The sequence below is a fragment of the Perca flavescens genome, chromosome 16 (assembly GCF_004354835.1).
Source record: "Perca flavescens isolate YP-PL-M2 chromosome 16, PFLA_1.0, whole genome shotgun sequence".
Taxonomy (NCBI): domain Eukaryota; kingdom Metazoa; phylum Chordata; class Actinopteri; order Perciformes; family Percidae; genus Perca; species Perca flavescens.
In genome coordinates, this window is record NC_041346.1 from 32,354,493 (window position 1) to 32,368,531 (window position 14,039).

At 44.0% G+C, this 14,039-nt stretch overlaps 1 protein-coding gene across 2 annotated transcripts in view; it reads right to left on the minus strand.

The window, feature by feature from the left end:
- Positions 1-122, minus strand: part of capslb (calcyphosine-like b) — a 35,060-nt gene extending 34,938 nt beyond the window's left edge. For both annotated transcript variants that reach the window (XM_028601371.1, XM_028601372.1), the window contains exon 1: positions 1-122. This exon is cut by the window's left edge and continues 81 nt beyond it. The gene's annotated coding sequence lies outside the window, so the exon portion shown is untranslated.
- Positions 123-14,039: the final 13,917 nt, after the last annotated feature.

Here is a 14,039-nt window from a genome sequence, read left to right on the forward strand (position 1 = left end):
CCTCTCTTGTGATTGGCTGTTCAGTCCTCTCTTTATGACGTAGTTTTTCTCGTTTATCAAAACGTCCTCATTCATTCCTTCCAGAAAGTGAAGCTGTTGGAGTAAATTAATAAATACCTCGGTTGGTTTGACTCGCGCGGAAGAAAGTTGTAGTTTTATTCCAGTTTGGTAGCTCTGTCAGCACTTCCTGTTGTAGTTTCATAGTAAAAGTCAACCACTGCCTTCACAATAAAACGCTTTTATTTTGTATCATAAAGCAGCACATTTATAGGAAGTGTTGTGGTAGTTATGATCCGAGTAAGAATGATTTCTATTGTCATTATTATAGCTATACAGTGCTCAGCTTAAGTGAATACAGCAATGATAAGTTGAATAAAAAGATGAAAAAATCATCTTTTGGAAATTGATCTTAATTAATAATTAATTAATTAAAAAGATTAGGAAAAATCCAACCTTTAAGAACGCCAATCTTCTTTGTGAATGAATAATGTATCATAAATAAATAAATGTTCTTCCTTAAAATACAGCGGGCATAAGTCAGTCCCCCCCTATGTTAGATTCCCATAGAGTCAGGCAGATGTTTATTTTTAAAGGCCAGTTATTTCATGGATCCAGGATACTATGCATCCTGATAAAGTTCCCTTGGCCCCCACATCATCACATACCCTTCACCATACCTGAAAGAGGGAGTTTTTCCTCGCCACTAATGCTTGCTCTTGGGGGAATTACTGGACTTGTTGGATCTTTGTATATTAGAGTGTGGTCTAGACCTACTCTCTGTAATCTGTAAAGTGTCTCAAGATAACTGATGTTATGATTTGATACTATGAATAAAATTGAATTGAACTTATTCTTACTACTCTTATGTTACTGTTTCTGCACTACACTGGTACTGTTAACAAACTTCCCTTTTCCAGAGCCACATTAACCAGCTCTGACTTGGGGATCCCGAAGCGTTCCCGGTGGAAGACTGAGTTTCTCACCTGATCTCTAGAGGTCCTGACACACCAACCAGCTGGCCGACCGCCGGCAGAAAAGGCAATCGGACTGATCAGTCTCCCATCCGTCCAAAAAGTGCCTCAGAACACACCAAAGTGACACCGACTTGAGCGTACATTCTGCGCGTGCGTAACAGCAGACGGCGCTAATCTGTATTGTCGCCCAAAAAATGAAAACCGGCAGCTGATTGGACGAACGTGTCACGTGGGTTTGTTTTCTCCCCGACCATAATGACGGCTCATTCAGAATACAATCTCGTATTTTATAAAGATAGTTCACCGAAAGGTGTTTCTGAAAACATTTGAAGAGAGAAATAGGCCGTGAAGTTTTCACTCTTCATTTCAGATCAACAAAGGTCAGTTTAAAAGATTTGTCAGATTTTGAGAGCTGTCGTCACTCATCCTCGTCATTTCCAGGTTAGCGATCCACCAATCAGATTGGTCATTGAGTCCGACTGCCCGCCTTCCGATTCAACAAGTCAACTCGGCCCAAATTAAAGCCGACGGCTCCTCTGACTGACGACGGGAGGGAACACACCGACCAGACTCGAGTCACCGACCTCGCCAGATGATCACGTTGGTGTGTCAGAGCCTTAAAAACTCCAAACAGCATTCACACAATAATCATAATCTTTGGATCAATAAACTTCAGTTATTGTGTTGGAAACTGTAACTAAAACTGCTGTGAATCTGTAAAATCATATAATCTAGTCAACTTTTTTAAATCCAAGATGTTAACTTTATTTATGACTACGATAATTCAGCAGAAAGTTCAACAGACTCATAAAGCCAGACTGATCTCAATAAATGGCGTATGTATGACACGGCAATTCGTACGCCATTATTGGCGTGTTATCAAGACGCAAACTCCCTTTATATCGTGTTTATCAATGCTGTTTGGCCTCCATTGACTTACATTACCTTGTGATTGCGTGTAAATTGACGCCATAGAGAGTAGTATGAAAGCCCGAAAATCCGGAGATCGTGTCCTGTGTGTCACGTTTCCTAAACTCAACCATCCGAAAAGCGATTACGTCTGCGTCTTGATAACACGCCAAAATATCATACGAATTGGAGTGTCATACATACACCACTTATTGAGATCAGTCTGCAACCTGTCAGCTGTATACATCGTAGACATACACGTGGATAGCTCAAAATGTGTGTAGATAACCTCCACTTGGCTTTAGGAAAGTGGTGTGTATGTTTACACAAAGTCATGATGTGATGTTGCATAAACCGGCTAATGAGGACACTGAACACACTGGTTTCATAAAGCAGATATTTTATTAATGATTCACAGAAAAATGCATCAGGATATGATTTCATGAGCAACAACATCCATCCATCCATCCATCTTCGTCCGCTTATCCGGTGTCGGGTCGCGGGGGGAGCAGCTCCAGCAGGGGACCCCAAACTTCCCTTTCCCGAGCAACATTAACCAGTCCCGAGGCGTTCCCAGGCCAGGTTGGAGATATAATCCCTCCACCTAGTGCTGGGTCTTCCCCGAGGCCTCCTCCCAGCTGGACGTGCCTGGAACACCTCCCTAGGGAGGCGCCCAGGGGGCATCCTTACCAGATGCCCGAACCACCTCAACTGGCTCCTTTCGACGCAAAGGAGCAGCGGCTCTACTCCGAGCTGCTCACGGATGACTGAGCTTCTCACCCTATCTCTAAGGGAGACGCCAGCCACCCTCCTGAGGAAACCCATTTCGGCCGCTTGTACCCTGGATCTCGTTCTTTCGGTCATGACCCAGCCTTCATGACCATAGGTGAGGGTAGGAACGAAAACTGACCGGTAGATCGAGAGCTTTGCCTTCTGGCTCAGCTCTCTGTTCGTCACAACGGTGCGATAGATTGAATGTAATACCGCACCCGCTGCGCCGATTCTCCGACCAATCTCCCGCTCCATTGTCCCCTCACTCGCGAGCAAAACCCCAAGGTACTTGAACGCCTTCACTTGGGGTAAGGACTCATTCCCTACCTGGAGAAGGCATTCCATCGGTTTCCTGCTGAGAACCATGGCCTCCGATTTAGAGGTGCTGATCCTCATCCCAACCGCTTCACACTCGGTTGCGAACCGATCCAGTGAGTGCTGAAGGTCGCAGGCCGATGATGCCATCAGGACCACATCATCTGCAAAGAGCAGCGATGAGATCCCCAGCCCACCGAACTGCAACCCTTCCCCACCTCGACTACGCCTCGATATCCTGTCCATAAATATTACAAACAGGATTGGTGACAAAGCGCAGCCCTGGCGGAGGCCAACCCTCACCTGAAACGAGTCCGACTTACTGCCGAGAACCCGGACACAGCTCTCACTTTGGTCGTACAGAGATTGGATGGCCCTGAGTAGAGACCCCCTCACCCCATACTCCCGCAGCACCTCCCACAGTATCTCCCAGGGGACCCGGTCATACGCCTTCTCCAAATCCACAAAACACATGTAGACCGGTTGGGCATACTCCCAGGCTCCCTCCAGGATACTTGCGAGAGTGAAGAGCTGCTCCGTTGTTCCACGACCAGGAAGGAATCCACCTTGTTCCTCCTCAACCCGAGGTTCGACTATCGGCCGAACCCTCCTTTCCAGCACCTTGGAGTAGACTTTACCAGGGAGGCTGAGAAGTGTGATACCCCTGTAATTGGCACACACCCTCTGGTCCCCCTTTTTAAAAGAGGGAACCACCACCCCGGCTTGCCACTCCTTTGGCACCGTCCCAGACTTCCACGCAATGTTGAAGAGGCGTGTCAACCAGGACAGCCCCTCCACACCCAGAGCCTTGAGCATTTCTGGACAGATCTCATCAATCCCCGGGGTTTTGCCACTGTGGAGTTGTTTGACTACATCAGTGACTTCCGCCTGGGAAATCGACGACAATCCCCCGTTATCCTCCAGCTCTGCCTCTAACATAGAGGGCATATTAGTCGGATTCAGTTCCTCAAAGTGCTCCTTCCACCGCCCTATTACCTCCTCAGTTGAGGTCAACAGTGTCCCATCCTTACTGTACACAGCTTGTATGGTTCCCCGCTTCCCCCTCCTGAGGTGGCGAACAGTTTTCCAGAAGCACTTTGGTGCCGACCGAAAGTCCTTCTCCATGTCTTCTCCAAACTTCTCCCACACCCGCTGCTTTGCCTCTTTCACGGCAGAGGCTGCAGCCCTTCGGGCCCTTCGGTACCCTGCAACTGCCTCCGGAGTCCTCCGGGATAACATATCCCGGAAAGACTCCTTCTTCAGTCGGACGGCTTCCCTGACCACCGGTGTCCACCACGGTGTTCGTGGGTTACCGCCCCTTGAGGCACCTAAGACCCTAAGACCACAGCTCCTCGCCGCAGCTTCAGCAATGGAAACTTTGAACATTGTCCACTCGGGTTCAATGCCCCCAGCCTCCACAGGGATGCACGAAAAGCTCCGCCGGAGGTGTGAATTGAAAGTCTGTCGGACAGGGGCCTCCTCCAGACGTTCCCAATTTACCCGCACTACATGTTTGGGCTTACCAGGTCTGTCCAGAGTCTTCCCCCACCCTCTGACCCAACTCACCACCAGATGGTGATCGGTTGACAGCTCTGCCCCTCTCTTCACCCGAGTGTCCAAAACATACGGCCTCAGATCAGATGAAACGATTATGAAATCGATCATTGACCTTCGGCCTAGGGTGCTTTGGTACCAGGTACACTTATGAGCATCCCTATGTTCGAACATGGTGTTCGTTATAGACAATCCATGACTAGCACAGAAGTCCAACAACAAAAACCACTCTGGTTTAGATCAGGGAGGCCGTTCCTCCCAATCACGCCTCTCAGGTGTCTCCATCATTGCCCACGTGCGTTGAAGTCCCCCAGCAGAACAATGGAGTCCCCACTGGCGCCCCATGCAGGACTCCAGTCAAGGTCTCCAAGAAGGCCGAATACTCCGAACTCCTGTTTGGTGCATATGCACAAACAACAGTCAGAGTTTTCCCCCCACAACCCGCAGGCGTGGGAGGCGACCCTCTCGTCCACCGGGTAAACTCCAACACAGCGGCGCCAGCCGGGGCTTGTGAGTATCCCCACACCCGCCCGGCGCCTCACACCCTGGGCAACTCCGGAGAAGAAAAGAGTCCAACCCCTATCCAGGATTACGGTTCCAGAACTGAGACTGTGCGTAGAGGTAAGCCCCACCAGATCTAACCGGTAGCGCTCCACCTCCCGCACCAGTTCCGGCTCCTTCCCCCACAGAGAGGTGACGTTCCACGTCCCCAGAGCCAGCGTCTGCTGCCCGGGTCTGGTCCGTCGAGGCCCCTGACCTTCACTGCCACCCATGTGGCATCGCACCCGACCCCAACGGTTCCTCCCACAGGTGGTGGGCCCATGGGCTGGAGAGATGGGAGCCACGTAGCTTGTTTGGGCTGTGCCCGGCCGGTCTCCGTGGCAAACCCGGCCACCAGGCGCTCGCCGACGAGCCCGCCGTCTGGGCCTGGCTCCAGACGGGGGCCCCGGGCTTCCTCCGGGCAGGGTCACTCCATCTCTACCTCGTTTATTTCATTATGAGCAACAACAGAATATATTTAATCATTCAGAATGAAAAATAAAGTCTAACATGAATAGATCAACATGTTTCCTGTGTCTTCTGAAACATTTTAACTAGTCATCTCAAACATTAATACACATCAGAATAAATCACAGCATTATATTAACTGAACAGCACATTAGAAAAACATTAAAAACATCTAATTCACACTAGGGCTGCACTATTAAAGGTGCTCTAAGCGATGTTGGGTGATGTCACTTCTTTTTGACGTTCAAAGTATTTTCAAACAAAACGAGACTAGCTCGCCCCTCCTTCCTCCTCATCCCGTCCCCCTCCCTTCCTTCGCAGATAGTGAGGAGATGTTTTTTACAGTGTGTTCAGGGGACAGGCAGCTAGCAGATAGTGAGGAGGTGTTTTTTACAGTGTGTTCAGGGGACAGACAGCTAGCAGATAGTGAGGAGATGTTTTTTACAGTGTGTCCAGGGGACAGACAGCTAGCAGATAGTGAGGAGATGTTTTTTACAGTGTGTTCAGGGGACAGGCAGCTAGCAGATAGTGAGGAGATGTTTTTTCAACGCGTTTATTTTGGCTGTTATCAAACAGGAAGTGAACCGGCTGATTGTTCTCAACTTTGGCACATCTAAACTTCACAGCCTCGAGAGCTCGTAGAACATGGTTACACCATTTGAGTGTTTGATGAGAGCAACAATGTTCTTCTCCATGTCTTTTTCAAACAGAGACGCCACTGAATTGAAGATGTACCTCATTTTGTCACTCAGTCGATTTTCGCTCCCTATCATCACCAGATCCACTGCATTAATCTCATGAACTCCATCCTCTGACTGGAACAAGTCAAGTAATCTTTGACTGATGATGGCATCATGTTTAATCCCAGCAGTGGTTCCGTATCCAGGAGTATCGATGATGGTCAGAGAGTAGGGCAGAGTTTTATCTTCACATCCAAAGATCTGGTACACAATCACATCTAATGTCTGACTTTCTGATTGTAATCCAACTACATGTTTGATACTCTCATTTAACAAACTATTGTTCTTCACAAATCAGAGATTACATACTAAGGTTATGAAGTCAATATTAAGGTCAAAAGCAGCTTTCAATAACAAAATAATTAAACCTGATTTTATAAATTATTAATACTAGATATAAAAAAACAGGACACTATAAAAAACATTGAAATACAATTGAATACATTTGTCTGATAGAAAAGTCTTTTAAATGTATCTCTTATTTTAACACAAAACGTTAAATATTGGTCAACATGTAGGCAACACTCTATAGCCAGGTTGGAGCTCTGCACAGCCATCACTGGGGCCTAGCCAGCCAAGCTTTTAAAGGCTGAGCTAACATTGTCTCTACGAGGGATTGTACTCTAGACTGATTTACGGTACTTAACTGGCTGCAGTCAGACACTTGTATGACATTTACTTTTATTACCCATGTAAACAGCTTAAAGGAATATTGTCTTATTCAGAATATGGGCAAAAACCGGAACTATCTGATTGTAAACGTAGTCAGTGTTAGAGATAAAGACTTTATGACACATATCTGTCCTTTGCTCCTTTATATGATCCAACTACATGTCTGATACTCCAAACAACCGTCAAGTTCTTCATAAATCATTGATTAGATACTTAGGTTATGATGTTATTATGAAGGTCAACGTTCAAATACATACACAAATATAGCTGCAATATAAGAGACTACAGTTATCTAACTTGTAACATAAATTCCACTTACCAAAAACATTTACTGTCCGTTGCACAACAGGGAGCTTGTTTCTTAGGCAAGTCTGTTTTTGAAGAAAAAAAACCCAGCATCTGTAGTTTAATAAGTTCAATTCAATTCAATTCAATTTTATTTATAGTATCAAATCATAACAGAGTTATCTCGAGACACTTTACAGATAGAGTGGGTCTAGACCACATTCTATAATTTACAAAGCCCCAACAATTACAGTAATTCCCTCAAGAGCAAGCATTAGCAGTGGCTATTGCGACAGTGGCGAGGAGAAACTCCCTTTTAGGAAGAAACCTCGGCAGACCCAGACTGGTAGGCTTGGTAGGGGGTGTCTGACGGGGCCGGTTGGGGGTGTGATGGCAATAATAGTCACAATAAAGATAGTGGAACAGTGACTTCGAAGGTAGTCGTTGTAGTTCATGTCACTGCAGGACGTTGCGGGATGAAACGTGGCGCTGCAGAGCATGCAGTTCACATTCAAAGTTTAAACTCATCACAAATGATTGAAATGTGTTCCTCTTAATGACAGTGAAACTATAAACAACTCCATTCCACCTCCTTCCTGTCAACTCATAGTTGTTGCTTATATGTCCAATCATGGTGGTGTCATCTGCAAACTTAATTATTTTACAGTTTTAAATATTTACAGTTACAGGTTTACAGTGTGTGAAGAGGGAGAACAGGGGTGGGCTCAGAACACACCCCTGAGGGGCCTCAGTGCTCAGTGTTATGGAGGAGGAGGAGAGGTGCTTTCCCATGCAAATTATTTGTGGTCTGTTGATCAGGAACTCTAGGACCCAGTTGCACAGATGAGAGAAGATTCCAAGGTTGTTGAGTTTGACAGGCAGGCTAATGGGGAGGATGGTACTGAAGGCGGAGCTGTAGTCCACAAACAGCATGCACACGTAGCTGTTCTGCTGTTCAAGATGTGACACTGCAGGGTGGAGAGCCAGTGAAACAGCATCTTTGGGGCAGTTTGTTTTGGAAGAGGAATGAGTTTTGTGACCTTGAGACATGTTGGAACAATCGCCTGCTCCAAAGAGATGTTGAACAGTTTGATTAGCACCTCAGCCAGCTAACCTGCGCAGTGTTTCAAAACACGCCCAGGGACACCATCAGGACCAGTGGCTTTGGTGGGGTTGATATGGAAGAGGGCTCGCCTAACTTCATGAGTGCTCAGCACTAGTGACTCTGATGAGGCTTCTTGCTGTGGCAGTTTAATTGTGGGTTGGCGCTCACCGCGCCTTGATGCCAAAGCCGTCCGGGGAAGCCCCGCCGAGGTCCATCGTTGTCAAGATGTCAAGCTACAGGATGAAAGAAGAGCTGTTGAGAATGGTCTGGCAAAAGCGAGGATTTCAACACCTCAGAAAAAGAGTAAATCTCGATCATGACTATGCACTTGCCGTCTTAAAAAGCACCGCTAAGAGACCAGGGAACCGGGACAGAGCTGGCAGGGCTTTGGACTTTAAGGAAAAATGTCAAGCTTTTAGACACCAGTCTCAGAGTGACTGTAAGTGAACTGAAATATGCTGTGTGCGAGTTACTCAGAATATATTGGTTGAGTTGATATTTTCCTTTTTCTCTTTGCTCCGGGGACAGCAAAGGGAGGAATTAAGATGGCTAAAACTTCCTGCTTATTAAAGTAGCATTGTACAACAATTGTATAACTAAAACTATAATGTAAAAGTCAGCTGCCGGGACTGAGATAATATCATGCAAGAAGGCCCTCTCCCACCTGTTGGGGGGGGGGAGGTTTTACCTCAGAGCCCTCTAACCATCAGGGCTTCATCAGGGTCAATATTAAGACCCCACAGTTGGAAGTCTTATTATCTGTCTCTATTGTTCTTCTTGTGTTCTGTGTGTTGTGGCAGTTTTTGTTGCTGTTCTTTGCAGCTTGTGGGGTGTAACCAGTGATTCTTCTTGTTACTTATGGACACTTACGGTGGTGAGTTTTTGGTTTATTTCATTTCTTTTTTCCCCTTATTGTACTGTAAAATAGCAACTTATAATGTGAATGGACTAGTCAATCCCATTAAGAGAAGTAAGATATTAACTAAACTAAAAAGAGATAGAGTTGAAGTGGCGTTTTTATAGGACACATCTTTCGGATACATAACATGTTAAATTAAATCGATTGGGCTTCAAGCATCAGTACTCATCTTATACGGCTGGGCATAGGAGAGCGGTGGCAATATTGATTTCCAACTAGTTTCGAACCCATTTTTAAAAAAAAGGATACAGAGGGAAGATTTATTTTCGTGAGGGGAAATTTAGGGGGCTCATTGGTTACTCTAACATTTACGCTCCTCCTAATTCTGACTGGAAGTTCTTTTAACAGATAACGGCAGAGATCCATGGGGTCCAACATTAGACTAAATCCCAATCTGGACACCTCAAATACACATACAGCCCAGCCCAAATTGATAAACAAAAAAATCAATCTGGCTATGAAGGAAATCGGGTTAATTGATATCTAGAGATAATTAAATCCTTCAACGAGAGACCACACTTTTTTTCAAATCCACATTCGGCATACTGGAGGATTAAAGACTTTTGTACTGAATCAGATGAAGCAACAAATTAAGAAGGATATTGCTGAATACTTGGAACAGAACGACAATGGTGAAGTTCCGCCTCCAATATTATGGGATGCATGTAAAGCTGTGCTTCGAGGAAAGATAATTGGATACAGTGCTCACCTAAAGAGAGTAAGGCAAAAAGATTTGAAGAATTCAGTTGGAAGCGGAATTAAAACAAATGGAACAAAATCACAAAGATACAAATGATCAGAAAATTAGAGAGCTACTTTAGTAAGTTTAGACCAATAAGCGTGTTCAGTTCAGTTCAATTTTATTTATATAGCACGTTTAAAAACAACCTTGGTTGACCAAAGTGCTTAACAAGCTCCAAAAAGCAACGAGATAATAAACACTAACAAAGCACAATGTACAATATAAAATAAGTGACAGCAGAAAAAGAATAAGGTCAAGATATCAAAGCTCAACTTGAATTGAAAGCCAATGAATAATAGTGGGTCTTAAGCATGGACTTGAACGTTTCAATGGTCCGAGCTGTTCTTACATGAACAGGTAAACTATTCCACAGGTTTGGAGCAGCCACTGCAAAGGCTCGGTCACCTTTGGTTTTTAACCTGGATCTGGGCACATCGAGGAGCATCTGATTGGACGACCTCAGTGTTGAACCAGGATTATAAAATCTTTACCCATATATTAACCAAACGAATAGAGGGATTGTTACCACTAATTATTAGCCTTGACCAGACAGGTTTTATTCGTGAAAGACAAACTCAAGATAGTATCAGAAGGACATTACACATAATTAACCATGTAACAGAATATAATTTAGAAGCAGAAGTGGGGCTAGACGCAGAAAAAGCTTTTGATTGTGTAAATTGGTGTTTTTTGTATAGAGTTTTGGACAAATTTGGATTTCATAGTATATTTATTAAAACAATACGAGCTTTCAGATGGAAATGATTACTTTTGTTTTGAGACTGCAACAACCTTTTTGAAAAGATGGGAAAGATGGATAACGTATGTCACACCAATTCGACCATCATTTGTCTAAAGTGGATTTTAGTGTCCTTTTTGTTTGCTTTTATTTTCCCTCTGTAGAGGGCTTTATGGGTCATCGAGGTTTACCCCAACATGCTTGTTTATTTAGTTCATGTTCTTATTTTACTATATTTAAGAATGGTTATGTGTATATAATGCAGTATGAATGCCTAATGGGTCCTTGCTCACTTTAGTTATATTTATGTAGCCTGTGATACCTTTCTGGGGGCTATTAATGTACATTTAAAGATGGCTAAATGAGAAGTATGAGATGTATTATCATTGTCTGTAATGTATGGACCTGGAAAATCATAATAATAAAAAAAGAATAAAACAAAAAAACTAGCGATTGAGGCCATAAACTTATTATGAAGATGTTTACTGAAGTAATAAATCAAGTTAGAAGTGGGTCACTTCACATAGACTTCTACAGAAACCAAATTCCTTTTGCAACCGCACGTGTCGCCCCCTGCAGGAATTCAGATATAATGCAGGTTTAAGGAGTCTCCCCCTGCTGGTAGTCAGATAGAATACAGGTTTAAGGCACTTCCACATTTGCAGCACTTTGCCGAACCAGATGTGTTGTCCATTAATTTTGACAGTCAAAGGTTTTCATAGGGATGCACCAAATCCAGGATCAGGCTTTGGATTCGGGCTGAATATTGGGCTTTTTTTTTTTTCACCGAACCGAACCCTACGGTTGCACTACGCTGGTCGCCGTAGTGACGGCGCTGTTGATTACGGGAAGGTGTTTCCGTAGGTGGAGCGTTAAATGCAGCAGGCTGTGAGAAAGTGGACATGGATCTGGTGAGCAGAAAAAGTTGTTGTTTGGCAGAACTTTCAGTCAAAAGAAGGCCATTCAAGTCCAGCTACATGTTCAATTTGTTCAATGCCAATTTGTCTCGTGGAGGCAAGGACCTTAAACTATACACAACATCATCGCTGTTAAAATATTTGCCCACCCAACAAACATAACTGTCTGATTCTGACAATCTCTTGGCCAGCACAGAAGGCCATGCTGACGGCCCACCTCCGCTCAATATTAATATTCTTATGAGTCCCAGTTACAATAAATACTAACTTAATAATGTCTATTTTAGTGTTTTTATTCAGCACAGGAACACAAATAGCCTACAATACAAGACAGGGGAAATATAAGATTATGAAGGATTAAAATCAGTCTACTAAAATGGTGGAAATGATGCTATACACGGTCTCATTCAATGTGTTTGTGTTGACTGGTTGACTGAACATCACAGGTGTTCATCACCCTCTGGTGATCATAAACCTGGGGCCCTTTTTGGGAGAGTGAAAACTCTGAGTTTGTTAACCCTGAGATGAGGGAAACTCTGGGTTTTCTGTTGAGAAAGAGAGGTTAATCCAACCTGAGAGAGAGGGGTAACTCCAGCCTGTTTCAGAAAGAGAGGGAACTTAATATCAGAGTCAGTTACTATGGTAACTGAGCCTGTGAACCTAACCAGAGGCCTGGGACCCATTGCACAAAAGTAGAATAAAGAAATCCAGGATAAATGAAAAAGCGCAGCTTGACTTAGTGAGATCCACTCATCGCGGCTCAATCGGTTGCACGTTTGCCGAGCAGGATAAGTAGGTGAAGCTATGTCAGCCAGGTGTACATAGCTGGGATAAGTGCACGATCACGGCTTTCTTAAATAGACCACGGTATCGATCACAGATTTACTGATGCAGAAATGGAAAAGACGTGTGCAGCATATGTTTCACCTGCTGAGCAGCAGCTTCTAATCGAAATTTACGAGGAGGTGAAACATATAATCTGCAAAAATGGAAACACGGCTGTTATCAAACGGAAAAAAAAGCCCGACAGACAATAGCGGACCGACTGACTACGTATGGATTTTAAAAAATCTACTTAGTCACTCCATGTTTTAATTGCTATATGCTTGTTTTATGTGTTGGTTTTATTGCTGTATCTGTTTTTATGCGCTAAACGTGCTGGTTTTAGTGTAAAGTGTCTTTGAGTAGCCTGTAAAGCACTATATAAATTAAATGTATTATTATGTAGTCTACTTTGCCTTAAAAGTGAGCAGAGGGAATTCTTGTTCTTTGGGAAATTTACCCTAAGGACTAGGCTTAATTTCAAACCCTTATAATGCAAGAATATGTTTTACAACCATATGCACAAATCTCCATAAGCTATCTAATTTTAAATATCTTTCTACAATTAATGTTCATACAGAACAACATGACTGGACAAAAACTAGAAAAAGAAGTGACTTCAATACACACTGTAAGCATATCTGTAAAACAATGTAGCCTGTTATTATTCATGTTTTTTTTTTCTCACTCCCAAGCTCCAAGATGATGAGTGACAGCACCAAAATAAAATGATTAAGAAGCTTTGTGGCATTCCAACACATTCTCACTCCCATTTGGTAAAAAAGGACATTTGATCAGGTGCCGTTGTCGTCGTTATTGATGCAAAAAGTCTCCTTTTAGAGTCTGCTGCACCGTGTGGGAGGATCCCCCTGCCTCCCCCCGCCTCCCCGTGTTGCACGGGGCACATTTCACGAGGAGAGCAGCGTCCCACTTTATCTCAGGGTGCCAGTGCAACCATTTCTTACCATCTCAACAACTGCAGTAGTAGGATTTAAATCAAACTCGTTACAGCAATAGTGACAAGTAATGCATGTTAATAAAATGAAGCAGAACACATTCAGAAGATAACGGAATATCTGTTAAACATGTTTATTTCGGATCAGAACGGCAGCTGATTTAGACTCCAGGATTAATCTTAGCCTGCCTGTTAGCCTGCTCTGGACCAGGCTAGCTGCAAAGAATAAATCTCCATGGTTACTTGGCTGGGTTTAATTCAGCCTGCTTTTGTGCAACCAAATCAAAACTAAATTCATCCAGGATAACCTGAATATCCCGGCTTAATCCCTTATCTTGGTTTTGTGCAATACCCCTCTGTACTACTAATCCAGATCAACATGTCCTGGATTTATTTCCATGACCTGGCTTCACCTAACCTAACAACCGCGGTCCTGTATAACCTGGGTCTGACCATAATTACACTTACCCTTTCCATAAACTGTCGTTGCTTGAGCCTATTATTTCAGTTGAAACCCTGGCAGTGGTAAGGAATCGTGAGAGGAAATAAAAAATATCAAAACATAATTCAAACCGATGTCGCATTGGCAACACACGGCTCAAGAAGCCGACA